This window comes from Ambystoma mexicanum, chromosome 5p (assembly GCF_040938575.1).
Source record: "Ambystoma mexicanum isolate Mex_15411 chromosome 5p, UKY_AmexF1_1, whole genome shotgun sequence".
Classification (NCBI taxonomy): Eukaryota; Metazoa; Chordata; class Amphibia; order Caudata; family Ambystomatidae; genus Ambystoma; species Ambystoma mexicanum.
In genome coordinates, this window is record NC_090930.1 from 365703005 (window position 1) to 365719115 (window position 16111).

Consider the following 16111-nt stretch of genomic DNA (forward strand, 5'->3'; position numbering starts at 1 on the left):
TTTATGAGTCCATTATACAGTACCCTGATGCCTGTGTTTTATTTCTCCCTGTCTGCAGCGTCAACTGATGAAGATGGCGGAGAAGGTGCTGTGGAGCACAGCGGCAGGGGTCGCACCACCAGCCGGAGACACAAGGCCCGGCTCCCCTCCCAGGTTGTGATCTCGTCGGGGAGTGAGGAGTCCGGTGCCATGTCCGAGGTCGCAGCTGCCGAGGGGAGGTCCAGGAGGCGGAGGTTGGAGTTGGACTCCTCGGCAGCAGAAGGGGCAGCTGGGACCCCACAGGGCCCAACGGAGGAAGATGGCACGGAGTCATCCAGGTTGGTGGGGGGTTTGGTGGAGGAGGAGGCCGTGCAAGCAACAGAGGCGGGGTCTGGACGTGGGGATCCCACTGGTGCTAGTAGTGCAGTGCAGGGACAGGTGGCAGCACAGGCCACCGCGGAGGTGCCTGTGTGCAATCCTGTCCCTGCTCCTGTCACTGCATCATCTTGCACCAGCAGGGATGCCTACCTCCAGACCCGTTCTCAGGGAGGGGATTGGCTTACACCAACTGGCCTTCCTCTCCCTGCGGATGTGGCTATCCTGCAACAGGTTGAGCCTGTCCAGGGTGGGGTGGCGTTGCGTCAACTGGCCATGCGAGCTGACCTGCAGTCTTTCCATGATGAGACTGCACGTCTTCTCGCATGGGTAGTTGACCGCGTTGACCCACTGGGACAGCTCACCATGGCCGGATTCCTCCATTTCCTGGACCTTGTTCCGACCCCCTCCTCAACGGATCCCCCTATGCCCCAGTCGTCCTCCATGCCATCTTCCCACCCATGTATCACCTGGGTGCCCTGTGGAGCTGCCTCTGACCGTGCGGCCAGGCTGGTGGACAACAGATCCCTGCCACAGTCGGGATTCGGACATCCAGCAGGGGTGGCCACATCAACAATTTCACCCCAGCTGGAGGAGGATGTGCAGGCACCATCGGACAGGGCACATGGACAGCAGCAACAGCAGCAGCAGGTGGCTGTATGTGCAAGCCACGATGGCTCGGGGCCTTCGACATCGGAGGGGCAGGCATAGGCCGGAGGGCAGGAGGACCCAGGATGGGAGTGTCTTTCGTGTGGCAGCGGTTGGGCCACACCATAGATGCGGAGTGGCAGCGGGCAGAAGAGGCACGGCTCACGATGGTCAGAGCAGAGAACTCCATGCGGAGGGCCCTGAGGCGAGCCGAGTGCCTCGAGGCAATCCGCAGGGAGTTGGAGGAGAACATGTCGTCGTCCCTGCGGACCCTCGGGGCCATGGAACAGGACCACCTCCGGGACATTGAGCAGGAGTTAGATGATGCCCTGGCCCGCAACATCCAGAAGTGAGCCGTTGGACTTGCCCGCTGCCATTGTAAATAGTTAATTAGTGTTAGGTTTTATTTTTATTTTTTTAATTTGGGGCACTTGGACTATGCCCCACTTTTTGTATATAGTTATTAGTTAGGTGGGTTTTATTGTAGGTTTCATTTACATAGTTGGGATCATGGACCCTGGATTTGCTCTTTGTACATAGTTTGACAGTGGATTTGTGGCCTTCATCTTTTATTATTTTTTCACCATGGAGCAATGAATTTTCACTTTACTTTACCTTTGGATTTGCTTTGTTGGACGGTGACTTTGGACACAATTTCATTACGGTTATTTTGGATTGCCATTTTCATTATTTATTATTTTGGTGGACATGCAGCATTTTGATTTTTGTTGCCATTATTATTTCTTTTGATTTCATTCACTTCATTTACACTGTAATACATTTTTGTTTCTTACTTCAATGTGTGGACTTCTCTCATTGGTTTCATGCCTGCCACAATGTGGGTTTTCACAGTCATGTGTTGCCATTGTGTGGGTCTGACGGACTTGTACTCATGCGCATACTGCTTATTTGTTATCTATCATGTAATGGGTATTTCCATTTTGGATGGATGTAAAGCTTGGTTGGGTGTGCCAACAACACGTACCAACAACACGTATCCACGGAATTGAACGGGGGTAAGGCATGCGCACAAAAAAAGGTGCTAATCCGGAAACACATATGCCAGCAGGAAGCAGGCGTATGTCGACCCGCGCAGCATAAATGTGCGTGCAAACAACAAACAAGCTCAGACGCCAGGATGAATATACCGTTCCTAGCAGCAGTGGCTGTGGGTTACCAAAGGAGGAGGAGGAGGATAGTGAGGGCCCGAATTTTCACACCCAGAACCAGCCTTTTTGGGATGCCTGATGACCAGGTGTATGGGAGGTACAGGTTTCCACCTCACATAATACTCGACCTGGTGAGTGAGTGGGAGGATGACCTCACATCACCCACCCTGTGCTCCCAAGCACTCAGCCCCCTGGAGAAGGTCCTTAATGTACTGCACTTCTTGGCCACTGGATCATTTCAGCGGACAAGTGCCATAGTGGGTGGGGTGTCACGCTGCCTACACCAGGTCTTGAACATCATCACTGCACGCCCATCAGTCCGCAGGCATATATACCTTCACAGGACACCTGCAGAAAGGCAGGCTGCCGCCCTGGATTTCTACAGTGTGGCACAATTCCCCAAAGTGCTAGGTGCCATTGACTGCACCCATGTGGCACTACGTCCCCCCAGGGCATCTGAGCACATCTATAGGAACCGCAAGCACTGGCATTCCATCAACGTGCATGTAGTATGTAATGCCAAGGGAATCATCACCTCAGTATATGCCAACTATCCAGGGTCCACCCACGACAGCTTCATTTACCGAATGTCTACCCTAAGCTGGGACCTAGAAGCTGGGCGGCATGGCGATACATGGCTGCTTGGTGAGTATGAATGACACTGTACATGCATGCATGTCAGATGCAGAGTCATGTCACTACCCCACTAATGATACCCATCACCTCCTCACCAGGGGACAGTGCCTACCCTCTGAGCACCCACATGATGACACCAATTCGGAACCCCATCACGCCTCCCGAGGTAAGATACAACACAGCCCATATTGCAACCCGGGGCATAGTGGAGCGCACATTCGGAGTGCTCAAGTCACGCTTTCGCTCCCTTGACCTTTCTGGCGTGCAGCTGTTATATGCGCCCCCAGTAGTGTGCAGGATCATAGTGGCAGCATGTGTCCTGCACAATGTTGCAACACGCCGGGGCCTGGCTGTGGACATGGTGGTGCCCCACATCCCCAACCACATGCACGCCCGCTGCGCATGGGAGGGGAAAGGGCACGGGGTGAGGCAGCCGTACACAGCTGGTGGCTAATTAATTCACATAGAAATCACACCCCTGTGGAGGGCACACAGCCCTGGCACATACCATCTGATAATCAATGATGACTCGACCTGACAATTATGACGAACAAAGAGACAGTCAACTGTCAGAACCATAGCAGCCTGAGATTGTTCATGTGGAAGTGTCACAATGTGTGCATCCGTACCTACACAAACACCACCAATGCAGTGTCATCAAAAGACACACTTCCATGCAGCAGAAATGAATACCCACTTGCAAAATACTACATGAGAACAGTGCCATGTCACCCAACCCCTCCCCGGCACGGCCACACAACACACCATGGCATGTCATGCAATGTGAGAACAAACAAATTAATCCCCACAACATGCCCCAAGTGTCACCAACTACAGTGTCCCAAATGGAAACTGGCCACACATGAAATGTTCACAGTAATGCAGGACCTACAACACACATTACCAAATACTTACCAAGAATACCAATCACCTACACAACCTCCAACCTACCTTAAACATGACAGTACAGACTTAAAAAATTGGTAGCCTCACTACCTGATAATGCCAGCACTTCGAACACTTCCAAGTATACAGTGTTAGCGCCACGCAAAAGTGTAGGTGCACCGCTTACAACATGGTCTCCAGTTCCAAAGTAGACCACCTTCTGAAGACATGAGAAATGGACCTGCAAATTAGGAGGATGAGATGCATGCAGAGGCACATATCAATACAGCATGCAGTTTACAATACAACAACAATATGCACTAGGAATGTATACACAGTATGGACTACAGACTGCCCACACATCAAATGGGAGTCCAACGTCACTGTGTACGTCAATGTCACTTGGGCACACCCTTTGCAAACCCATGGAAACGGGAAGCACGAGGGGTGTGTGTCACACAAACCCAAGCATCTGACCCAAATTCATGACAAGCCTGCATGTGCCCAGCCACAATACAGCGTATGCCCACGGGAGCCACACAAGGCAGCACGGTTCCCAGTCAATTGGTTGAAAACATTTGGTCGACAGGACAACTGGTCGACACCATTTGGTCGAATGCCAAATGGTCGAATTTTTTTTTTTTTTTTACCCCTTTTTTGGTTTTTTTTGGGGGGGTCCCCCCCAAACCCTTTTTTTTTCTTTTTTATTTTTTTTCCCCACACGAAAACCCACAAAACACATATATATAAAAAAAAAAAAAATCGACCATTTGGCATTCGACCAAATGGTGTCGACCAAATTGCAGTCGACCAGTTTGCTGTCGACCAATTGACTGGACACCAGGCAGCACACTAGAGGTCATTACAACCCCGGTGTTAAGGGTTAACAACGGCGTTAACCCTTAACGCCGGATTCCCACTTTAACACCTGCTTTTGGCAGGCGTTAAAGTCCATGGCGCTAACCCGCCATGGTGCTAATTACGCCGCCTTAATTTACGGCGCGTAATTAGCGCCTTCCCCACTCCCATTATGCCCTATGGGGCAAAAATGGGAATGGGGAAGGGAAAATGGGAAATGGGGATTTACCGCCCCAATCACCTTGGAATGGGGCGGTAAATCCGCCATCCACCATGGTGTAAACATAGTTTACACCATGGTGGTAAAGTTGGTGCACTTAGCACCAAGGTTGTAATGACCGCCACTGTCCAAAAAACCAAAAGTAAAAAAAAAAAAAAAATGCCCATTAATGGGCCCGGGGGGTGGGTGGGGGAGGCCACCCAGGAGGTCAGAGGACAGTGCGCACACCAAAACCCACCTGTGTGGATCTTGCGGAAAAAAAAAACCTCCATGGGCTCATGGCCTGCACGGCTACCCTATTGTGGGAGAATCGCTGCTGTTGCTCTCCTGACCCTCTGCAGCTGCCTCAGGAGGTGGTGGCACTATGGGAGGCAGCCCACGCAAAGCTCTAGTCTGGTCCTCCATGGCAGCAAGCATGCAGGTCTGGTTCTGGAGGATAATCGTGCAGCGGTCACCATGCAATAACTCACGGGATGACCGGACCTCCTCACGAGTTGCCTGCATCTCAGCTGAGAGCGTACGTGTGAGACGCTCCAGCTGCTGTTCTGTCCTTGTGTTTGTTGAAGCCTCAAGCTCAACAAGAGTCGTCCTGAGGTGACGGAGTTCCACCCTCAGGGCTTCCCTGTGGCCCTGGGACTCTATGGAAATGGCTTCCCGCAGAGTCGCCAGTGCCGCCCGCCTGTCCCTGTCGGACGCCAACATGTCCTCCCTGTGTGACTGGCAGATGGAGCCTGTTGCCTGCTTTAGTCGCTCCATCAGCCTTTCGGGGGGGACAATGGAAGTGGCCAACCTATCCAGGGCCTGAGCCATCATCTCTGATGATGCTGCCTGTTGGGTTGCCATACCGTATATGGATTGCTCCAATGCGGTATTGCCAGCTGGCGTACGGCCACCACGTCGGCGGGCACCACACCTGTCTGGGGCAAGGCGAACTGGGCTTTGCTGTGCCGGCACTGCCTGAGGCTGCAGGACTGCATTCCCCCTCTGATCTGCTTGCCCAGGAACAGGATCAGATGTTGCGGAGTGTGACCCTGCATCCGTAACCACCAAAGGCGTACCTGCCAACACTGACATCCCCATTGAGGATTCTAACCCTGGTGCAGGTGGGTCGGACAGAACAGAATCCCTCCCAGGAACACTCACCTGCGACGGCACATAGGTCTCATCATCTGAATCGACACCTGAATACAGCTCGGAGGAGGTGCACCCCGAGACACCCCTTGAGAGCACGACCTGCAGCAGTTGTGGGTTCTCACCCACCACCACACCAAGTCCCTCACTGGTGGTCGGTCGGCACTGAGACCCCTCCTGGGTCTGCACCATCTCCACAACCCCAGCAGTATCAAGTGCGTCATCCCCTGCAAAGACATAAAAGAAAAGAAATGGAGACAGGTATTAGCACTATGGCACACAATTAGGGCTGAGAAGCTACAGAAACAGTACTTATTGACACATGTCCCACATGACTAAAACCCTCCCATGCATGCACCGTCACTGCGTGTGAAGGGGAGGCAGATGGCACACATTGATGACACCAAGATGGAAGATGAACACATTTGCTGCATGCTGCCTAGCAGTGGCATCACACATTGGCCTGTGATTGGCAGGTCAAATACACATGCCATCACACAGATGGCATGTACCCTAGCCATAAAGTGAAGAGGGAGAGGAGGGCACCAATTGTTCATTCAGTCTAGTTTGCTCATGAAATTGATTTTTTCATTGAAATGGTTGAAATGTTTAACATGGGGCTGCCAGTACAAAATGGTCCTATAGCACAGGGACATGTCTAAACAAATCATATCCAGGAAACAAAGTCAGTCCACTGTACCATAGCCATGTCAGACATGTGACAATAGTACTGAAAATGCCTAGTAAAAGTGGTGGTATGCAAACAATCTGCCTGAATAAACAGAGAAAAATAAGCAACAATGTTGTGGCAAAATGACATTTCAAGGGCAACTGGCGTGGTGTTGGGCTAGATGTCTAATGTTGGCAGAAGGGATCCTGCTATACCCAAATGCTGGTGCGCAGAATGTATTGGATGAGGCACATGGGTGACCCAAACCACTCAGGCACACACACCCTCACCTGGCACCCAAACAGAAGCCCTCACACACACACCATGCACATGGATGACACACACATGCATGTGCTTTCACCGGACAATGCCTCATAATCTGCCAGTTCTCCCACGCCTTGGATCTGTTCCTCCGTGACGAAGGTCCCAGCAACATGCTCGTGAGGTGTGAGTTCTATGTCCTCTGCTGGATACCCACCTCCAGTCACTAGAGTAGCGGCTTGACTTGGAGGCTAGCTTATTCTTTGCCCTGCGCTTCAGGTCATTCCAGCGCTTGTAGCATTCAGTAGCTGTGCGCCTCACGATTTCAAGGGCACTTATGATGTCCGCGGTGGTCTGCCAGTGTGCCAGACGTTGTGCAGGTGTGGTCTTGGATCCTGTAACAATCACCATTTCGCGGTCATGTGCGGACACATACTCTACAAGTGCATTCAGTTCGGCCTCATTGAAGCTGGGCTTCCTTGACGGGCCGGACTGTGTAGCCGTGTCTGGGGCATCAGCCTCTACTGGACGAGCACTCTTCCTTTTCCGCTTGGAAGGTGATGGGGATCCTGAGTGTCCTAAGCCGCTCTGGACACTAGGGGCAGGAGCCCCTGTGGACTCTGTACTAGGAGTGTGGGATTGCACACTCAGCATGGGAGTTGGTGCAGGCATTAGCTCAAGTGTGATGGTGTCAGGGGGAATGTCAGCAGGATGAACTAGGACCGACACTGTCCTGGCTGGGTGTGTGAAGGTGGGGTGGATGGAGCCGCAGCTGCCCCTGCAGCCTCCCAAGCCTGCCTACGCGGGGCAGCAGATGACCTAGCTTCCCCTGATCCACGTGGCCTGATGACACCAACACCCCCGCCAAAAGAAGAATTGTATGCTGTCTGAGGAGACAGGACAACAGTAGAAGGGAACGCTGTTTGAGGAAACAGGCCCAGGAAAAAGAGAAAAAGAGAAAAAGCTGTCAGAGGTAGCAGGGAGTACGAACTTGAAACGCTGTGAAGTAAATCGCGTGTGAACCGACAAGAAGTACAGATTTCACACACTCGCTCTCCACGAAAAGCACGTACAAGGAAATGGCGTTCTACATGTACCTTTTATACACACGGCACAGACGCGCATACGTGATGAGGCCATTTCCACCAATTACACACTTTGACACTCGGACGTGTATTTTTTTTTTACATGCGCCATTCTCTACGGCCATGCGCGTGACGTCATAGATGTGCCTGGGGGCCTTTGGGCCAATGAATTAACGTACGTGTTCTGACGCGCTTACGCGCTAAGGGCCTTTCCTCGAATTACACGCAGACGTGCTGGATTTTCACGTGCCAAATCACTCCGTATCAAGATGGCCACGTGTAAGCACACAGAAGACCACGCTCCTGCCCAGAAGGCCGAATTACTGCCCCCCAGAGCCCCGAGCACGCTCCCACCTGCCATCTGCTGCTGCCTGACTGCCTGCTGCCCACGTGTCCTGCCATTTGCTGCCTGCACATCAGCCAGGGGTTCTGTTGCTGTGACCAGCCCTGCTGGAACCGAAGACTCCCGACTGGGATACCATCGCTCCACAGCCCAGCCCCAGGACCCAGTTGCCCACCCACTCCTGCCTCTGGGGTTGCCATGTCGGACACTGCAACATCTGGCACCAGTGGCAACCCCTGGCCAGAGAGGCAGAGGGGTACCAGCTTCACTGCCACCGAAGTTGGTGTCCTGGTGGAGCATGTCCTGGGGCAGTATGATGCCCTCTTTGGAAGGTTGCGCGCTGGCAAGGAAGGATGGACTCGGATCTGGACGGACATCATGACTGCCATCAACGCGGAGGGGGTGGCAGTCAGACTATTCCATCATGTGAAGAAGCGCTGGGAGGACTTCAGGTCCAGGACCCTCAAGAAGGCCCGGCGCTTCCTGAAAGCAGCAGATGCTAAGGGGCGCCGGGGCCACTTGTCGGAAGATCAGATAAGGGTCCTGGAACGCATATCCCCAGCGCTCCACGTCCAGGGCCTTGGGAGGCAGACCCGTCTGGAGTCAAGCAGTAAGTGTACATGCATACTAATTGTAAGCTGTGCGTGTGGTGGTGTGGCAGGAGTGTGCAGGTTGCACATGTGGTTTTATGTGGCCAAGTATGGTGGGGTACAGGGCCGTGAGGCTGACACATGCGAGGGCTCTCATGTGTGACATATGGATGGTGCTTGTGTGTGTAGGCTTGCATGGCAAAGGATGTGGAAGAATGATTGGCAGGTGTGACATGGATGCTGATCTGAACACTGCGACAGTTGGCGGAGGTGTACACATGCATGCAAGTGTAGTGGTCTGTGTGCATGTGTAGTGCACTCCCTGTGTCACATGTGATGTCTGGCTCACCTTTGCCTGCTCATGCTGTTGTATGTGCATGGATGGTGCTGGCTGTTGCGATATGGCTGTGGTATAGCTCATGTGTGCAAGTTGAAATGACATGTGTGTTGGGGATTGTGATGGCATGTCTGAGGTTTGCCAATGCCACTCATGTACAACTGTCATATGTTTATGAGTCCATTATACAGTACCCTGATGCCTGTGTTTTATTTCTCCCTGTCTGCAGCGTCAACTGATGAAGATGGCGGAGAAGGTGCTGTGGAGCACAGCGGCAGGGGTCGCACCACCAGCCGGAGACACAAGGCCCGGCTCCCCTCCCAGGTTGTGATCTCGTCGGGGAGTGAGGAGTCCGGTGCCATGTCCGAGGTCGCAGCTGCCGAGGGGAGGTCCAGGAGGCGGAGGTTGGAGTTGGACTCCTCGGCAGCAGAAGGGGCAGCTGGGACCCCACAGGGCCCAACGGAGGAAGATGGCACGGAGTCATCCAGGTTGGTGGGGGGTTTGGTGGAGGAGGAGGCCGTGCAAGCAACAGAGGCGGGGTCTGGACGTGGGGATCCCACTGGTGCTAGTAGTGCAGTGCAGGGACAGGTGGCAGCACAGGCCACCGCGGAGGTGCCTGTGTGCAATCCTGTCCCTGCTCCTGTCACTGCATCATCTTGCACCAGCAGGGATGCCTACCTCCAGACCTGTTCTCAGGGAGGGGATTGGCTTACACCAACTGGCCTTCCTCTCCCTGCGGATGTGGCTATCCTGCAACAGGTTGAGCCTGTCCAGGGTGGGGTGGCGTTGCGTCAACTGGCCATGCGAGCTGACCTGCAGTCTTTCCATGATGAGACTGCACGTCTTCTCGCATGGGTAGTTGACCGCGTTGACCCACTGGGACAGCTCACCATGGCCGGATTCCTCCATTTCCTGGACCTTGTTCCGACCCCCTCCTCAACGGATCCCCCTATGCCCCAGTCGTCCTCCATGCCATCTTCCCACCCATGTATCACCTGGGTGCCCTGTGGAGCTGCCTCTGACCGTGCGGCCAGGCTGGTGGACAACAGATCCCTGCCACAGTCGGGATTCGGACATCCAGCAGGGGTGGCCACATCAACAATTTCACCCCAGCTGGAGGAGGATGTGCAGGCACCATCGGACAGGGCACATGGACAGCAGCAACAGCAGCAGCAGGTGGCTGTATGTGCAAGCCACGATGGCTCGGGGCCTTCGACATCGGAGGGGCAGGCATAGGCCGGAGGGCAGGAGGACCCAGGATGGGAGTGTCTTTCGTGTGGCAGCGGTTGGGCCACACCATAGATGCGGAGTGGCAGCGGGCAGAAGAGGCACGGCTCACGATGGTCAGAGCAGAGAACTCCATGCGGAGGGCCCTGAGGCGAGCCGAGTGCCTCGAGGCAATCCGCAGGGAGTTGGAGGAGAACATGTCGTCGTCCCTGCGGACCCTCGGGGCCATGGAACAGGACCACCTCCGGGACATTGAGCAGGAGTTAGATGATGCCCTGGCCCGCAACATCCAGAAGTGAGCCGTTGGACTTGCCCGCTGCCATTGTAAATAGTTAATTAGTGTTAGGTTTTATTTTTATTTTTTTAATTTGGGGCACTTGGACTATGCCCCACTTTTTGTATATAGTTATTAGTTAGGTGGGTTTTATTGTAGGTTTCATTTACATAGTTGGGATCATGGACCCTGGATTTGCTCTTTGTACATAGTTTGACAGTGGATTTGTGGCCTTCATCTTTTATTATTTTTTCACCATGGAGCAATGAATTTTCACTTTACTTTACCTTTGGATTTGCTTTGTTGGACGGTGACTTTGGACACAATTTCATTACGGTTATTTTGGATTGCCATTTTCATTATTTATTATTTTGGTGGACATGCAGCATTTTGATTTTTGTTGCCATTATTATTTCTTTTGATTTCATTCACTTCATTTACACTGTAATACATTTTTGTTTCTTACTTCAATGTGTGGACTTCTCTCATTGGTTTCATGCCTGCCACAATGTGGGTTTTCACAGTCATGTGTTGCCATTGTGTGGGTCTGACGGACTTGTACTCATGCGCATACTGCTTATTTGTTATCTATCATGTAATGGCTATTTCCATTTTGGATGGATGTAAAGCTTGGTTGGGTGTTGGAACTGGGGTGGCGTGGGGTGGGATTTGGGTGGGCATAGGTGATGACGTGTTGGCTGGGGGACATGAGTGGGGGCCTGGTGGAGGGTGCCCTGCACTGCTGGGGGTTGGGAGTGATGGGAGACATGAGTGGGGGCCTGGTGGAGGGTGTCCTGCACTGCTGGGGGGTGGGGGTGATGGGAGACATGAGTGGGGGCCTAGTGGAGGGTGCCCCTGGATGCTGGGGGTTGGGGGTGCTGGGAGACATGAGTGGGTCCTTGTGGAGGGTGCCCCTGGATGCTGGGGGGTGGGGGTGCAGGGGGACATGAGTGGGGGCCTGGTGGAGGGTGCCCCTGGATGCTGATGGGTGGGGGTGATGGGAGACATGAGTGGAGGCCTGGTGGAGGGTGCCCTGCACTGCTGGGGGGCGGGGTTGCTGGGAGACATGAGTGGGGGCCTGGTGGAGTGTGCCCCTAGATGCTGGGGCGAGGGGGTGCAGGGGGACATGAGTGGGGGCCTGGCAGAGGGTGCATGTGATACTTCCCGCGCACCCCTGAATTGCACGTACCCTGCTGTTTTTGTGTGTGATACTTCCCGCTCACCCCTGGAATACACATGCCCTGATGGAATCACGTGTGTTACTTCCCGCGCACCCCTGATGTACACGAACCCTGCTGCCTTTGCATGTGATACTTCCCACGCACCCCTGGAATACACGTACCCTGCTGCTTTTGCATGTGATACTTCCCACGCACCCCTGGAATACACATACCCTGATGGAATAGCGTGTGATACTTCCCGCACACCCCTGAAATGCACGTACCCTGCTGTTTTTGCGTGTGATACTTCCCGCGCACCCCTGGAATACACGTGCCCTGATGGAATCGCGTGTGTTACTTCCCACGCACCCCTGATGTACACGTACCCAGGACAATCGCGTGTGAAACTTCCCGAGACCCACCGAAATACACGGTCCCCGCTTGGCGTTTGCTGTTTGGCAGTCCTGTGAACTGGTCCAGGGTTAGCGCAGCGCTTTGCTATGATTTGGGAATTTTGAAGGCTTTTCCTTTCGCGAGGGCATTCTTGGGGGCGTAACTGGCGCTGCTGCAGGGGCGCTGCGCCACTCTGCGCCACGGCTGGTTTCGGAGGCTAAAATCCATGAATATGCTGTGCGATGAAAAGGATTTTTTTCGCACGCTGCTGTGCGAATTTCTATGAATTACCCTGTTGGCCTTTCTCCAAGGAGACAGGCCTAGTTTTCACAGAGTGGCAGATATAAACCAAACTACGTTTGAGATTCCCAGACGGTGGGTGAAAGGCTTAGTTTTCACAGAGTGGCAGATATGAACACATCTACATTTGAGATTCCTAGATAGTGGGAGAAAGGTCTAGTTTTCACAGAGTGACAGATATAAACGCACCTACTTTTGAGCTTCCTAGATAGTGGGAGAAAGGCCTAGTTTTCACAGAATGGCAGATATATATACAGCTAAGTTTGAGATCCCTAGATAGTGAGAGAAAGGCCTAGTTTTCACAGAATGTCAGAAATGCAGAGATTGAGATTCCTAGATAGTGGGAGTTCCGAGCTGAGTTACAGTCTGCCCCAGAGATCTGCTGTGAGAGGACGTGATTTTGTAGCAGTGATCCACTTCCACTGTGTACGCGGTGTACACCTTTAAGGAAAGAAAAAGCCCAACTGGCCTTTAAAAAGCTCGTGGCCGCGCAGAGCGCGCGCGGAGTTCCGAGCTGAGTTCCAGTCTGCCCCAGAGCTCTGCTGTTAGAGGACGTGATTTTGTAGCAGTGATCCACTTCCACTGTGTACGCGGTGTACACCTTTAAGGAAAGAAAAAGCCCAACTGGCCTTTAAAAAGCTCGTGGCCGCACGGAGTTCCAAGCTGAGTTCCAGTCTGCCCCAGAGCTCTGCTGTGAGAGGACATGGTTTTGTAGCAGTGATCCACTTCCACTGTGTAAGCAGTGTACACCTTTAAGGAAAGAAAAAGCCCAACTGGCCTTTAAAAAGCTAGTGGCCGCGCGGAGTGCGCACAGAGTTCCGAGCTGAGTTCCAGTCTGCCCCAGTCCGCCCGGGAGCTGGGGGCTGACGGCTCCACCAAGGACCTCATGGACTTAAGGGCATCCTGTGCAACAAGGACCAAGAGGTAGGATCCCTTGTGTTTCCTTGTGTCTATTGGCACCTTTTGTGAACTTGCGAACTGCACGCAGTTTCAACTCTGCGCCCCCTTCTGTCCTCCCTGGCTCAAGCCTCCCGGATTCTTGTTTCTGTGAGTCGGCGGAACACAGCCTAACCGGTGGCAAGCTACTGACTTTGTTTTTTCCCCTTTCCTTCTCTTCGTTCCGCCTCTCGCTTTCCTTTATCCCCTTCCTTCCTCCGGCAAGCTTTCCCCCATAGCTTCCCTCCCCCCCCACCCTCCCCCTCTCTCCCTCGTTCTCTTTTTCTTCCTATCTCTTACCCCTCTTATCCCTTTCTCCCTTCCCATCGCTGATCCTCTTCTTGCCTCCCCCCCACCCCCCCTCTCTCCCCCCTCCCCTCCTCTCCCCCCCCCTTTCTCTCTCCCTTCCCCTGTCTTACCCGCGATGGATGAAGACCTGGATCAGCGTCTCCTAAGGAGCCGCACAAAGAAAACTCTATTGACTGTGCCTTTGTTGGTGTCCGACAGCGCCGCTGGTTCCGCCCCGCTACTGTCTCCGGCGAGAGCTCCAGCGTCCAGTAACCCGCTTCCTCGATCCAACTTGGGCCACTCATATTCAGGGGACCTCAAAGAATCTCCACTGCCCGGTAGAGGCAATGACCACGGGCAAACACCAGTACCCCACCCGGTGGTCCAAGACACTATGTCTGCAGTATCTCCTTTCTCCCTGCCCAGGGAATCACGGACTTCTCTGTCTTCACAGGATCCCAAAGACAGAGCACTTGGAGGTCTTCCGGGCCGCCGTCAGTTTTTGGCAACAGAACCTGCTATTGCCCACCCTCGTCCCGCCTCGGCGAGTGACCAGTCCTGTGCGGGGGCCGGAGGGCCCCTGTCAGTGGGTCTGGGGGTGGGCCCAGCGGCAATTGGAGCTTAATTCGCTTCTCAACTCCTTTCATCTCCGGCTGCCATCCCGGACGCCCGGCCGTCAACCAACTTCCAAGAAAGTACAATTGACTCCGCTCTGTCTCAGCAGCCACAAGACGCACTGCGTCCACTCCACCCAGCCATCAACCCACCCGCCCAGGCCCTGATCTCCATTTCACACAACATTCCGGCTGCCCAGACCATCACGGCCTTGATTCACCCGGTTGTGGCGGGTATACCGGGCAACCTCGACCATGTTGGTGCAGGGCTCCCAGGGTATCCAGCGGTCTCTGCTACGCCGGATGAGACCATCCAGCCATCTGCATTGGACGCTCTTATGCCATCTGGGACGGTTGTGGCGTCAGCCCCTCCCGACAACACCTCAGACACCGGGGAAACAAGGGCGTTTGACACATCGCCCCCAGTCTTGCATAATCAATTAATTTCCTCGAATCCTCTTTTAGAGGAGCTTAGCGAGGTAGACTCTGACCCCTGCTCTGTAACCTCGGACACGGGCGGCCGTAAATTGACTCCCCACCAAAAGAAAAAAAGATAATTCTTTAAAAAAAAGGCAATTCTGCACCTAAGTCCCTAGTAACACTATCCACAGCCAAATCTATGGCCGCCACTACAGGAAAACAGCTGTATCTGTCAGCTCCTCCTTCAAAAGTCTCCAGACAGACCAAAAAGGCTGCTCCACAACAAGGCCATAAGAAGAAGAGCCACACAAAACCTACTCTACCTATTCCACTTCTGTCTACCGCTTTGCTGAATTTCTTCCAGACGCAAGGCAAAAGGAAACTGTCCAATGACTCAGAACTTTCGGATGCGGAAATCCTTGAAGCTTTGGATGAGACGCCACTGGCTTCTAAGTCCAGGAAAATTACCATTCTCGCCAACCCCCAGGACACGCCAGCCGGGCAAGTCCCGGCCCCAGCCACATTGTCCCTTGGACTTCTATCAAATTCCTCCCCGCGGTCTGACCTGGGACTCGATCATCTGGACACCACGACCCCAATAGTCCCAGCAGTCGTCCAGCTGAATGCACTGTCGCTAGCCACGCCAAGGCGGGAGGTCTCTTCCTTAATTCTACCAGAGCACTTTCAGGCGAAGGCTCCGTCGCCACCGCTTCCAAGGCCGGCAGTTACCACAACGATCGATCCATTTAGTAACACAAGGGCCTCATACCAGCCCCTTTCGGACATCTTTGACTTGTTGCAGCCCAAAGTGGGCTCACAAAGAGAAATGTCTCCTCAACTCTGGGCAAAGAACCACTTAACGACTTTGTTTCCTGCTGCGAGGCACCAAGATGCCTTGGTTCATCCATTACATCTCGATGATTCTAAGGCCCAAACAAGGGACCCAACTCCAAGGCCCTTCAGCACGCTTGACCCTGGAGATGGTAATTACAGGCGCAGGCATTCACTGGCGAACCCTGCGGCTCTAGGAGCAAGGGACTCGACAGCGAGTGGAAGATCGGACTTCTCATCATCTCAGAAAGACTCACCCAAGACCAGAAAAGATCTGACAACAATCATGTCGGCAATCACTATCTCCATGGCCCCCTCTGTAAGCTGTATGAAACACTAAGCAACGTTTTTAAAGACAACACGGCCATCTTAGCATGTATACAGTCGAAGTTAACCTTCCTGGAAGGCTATATAACAGCCATCGACCTGAAGTACGAAACCCGGCACTTAACAAAAGAGGTGGTAGCTGTTAGGGAGAATT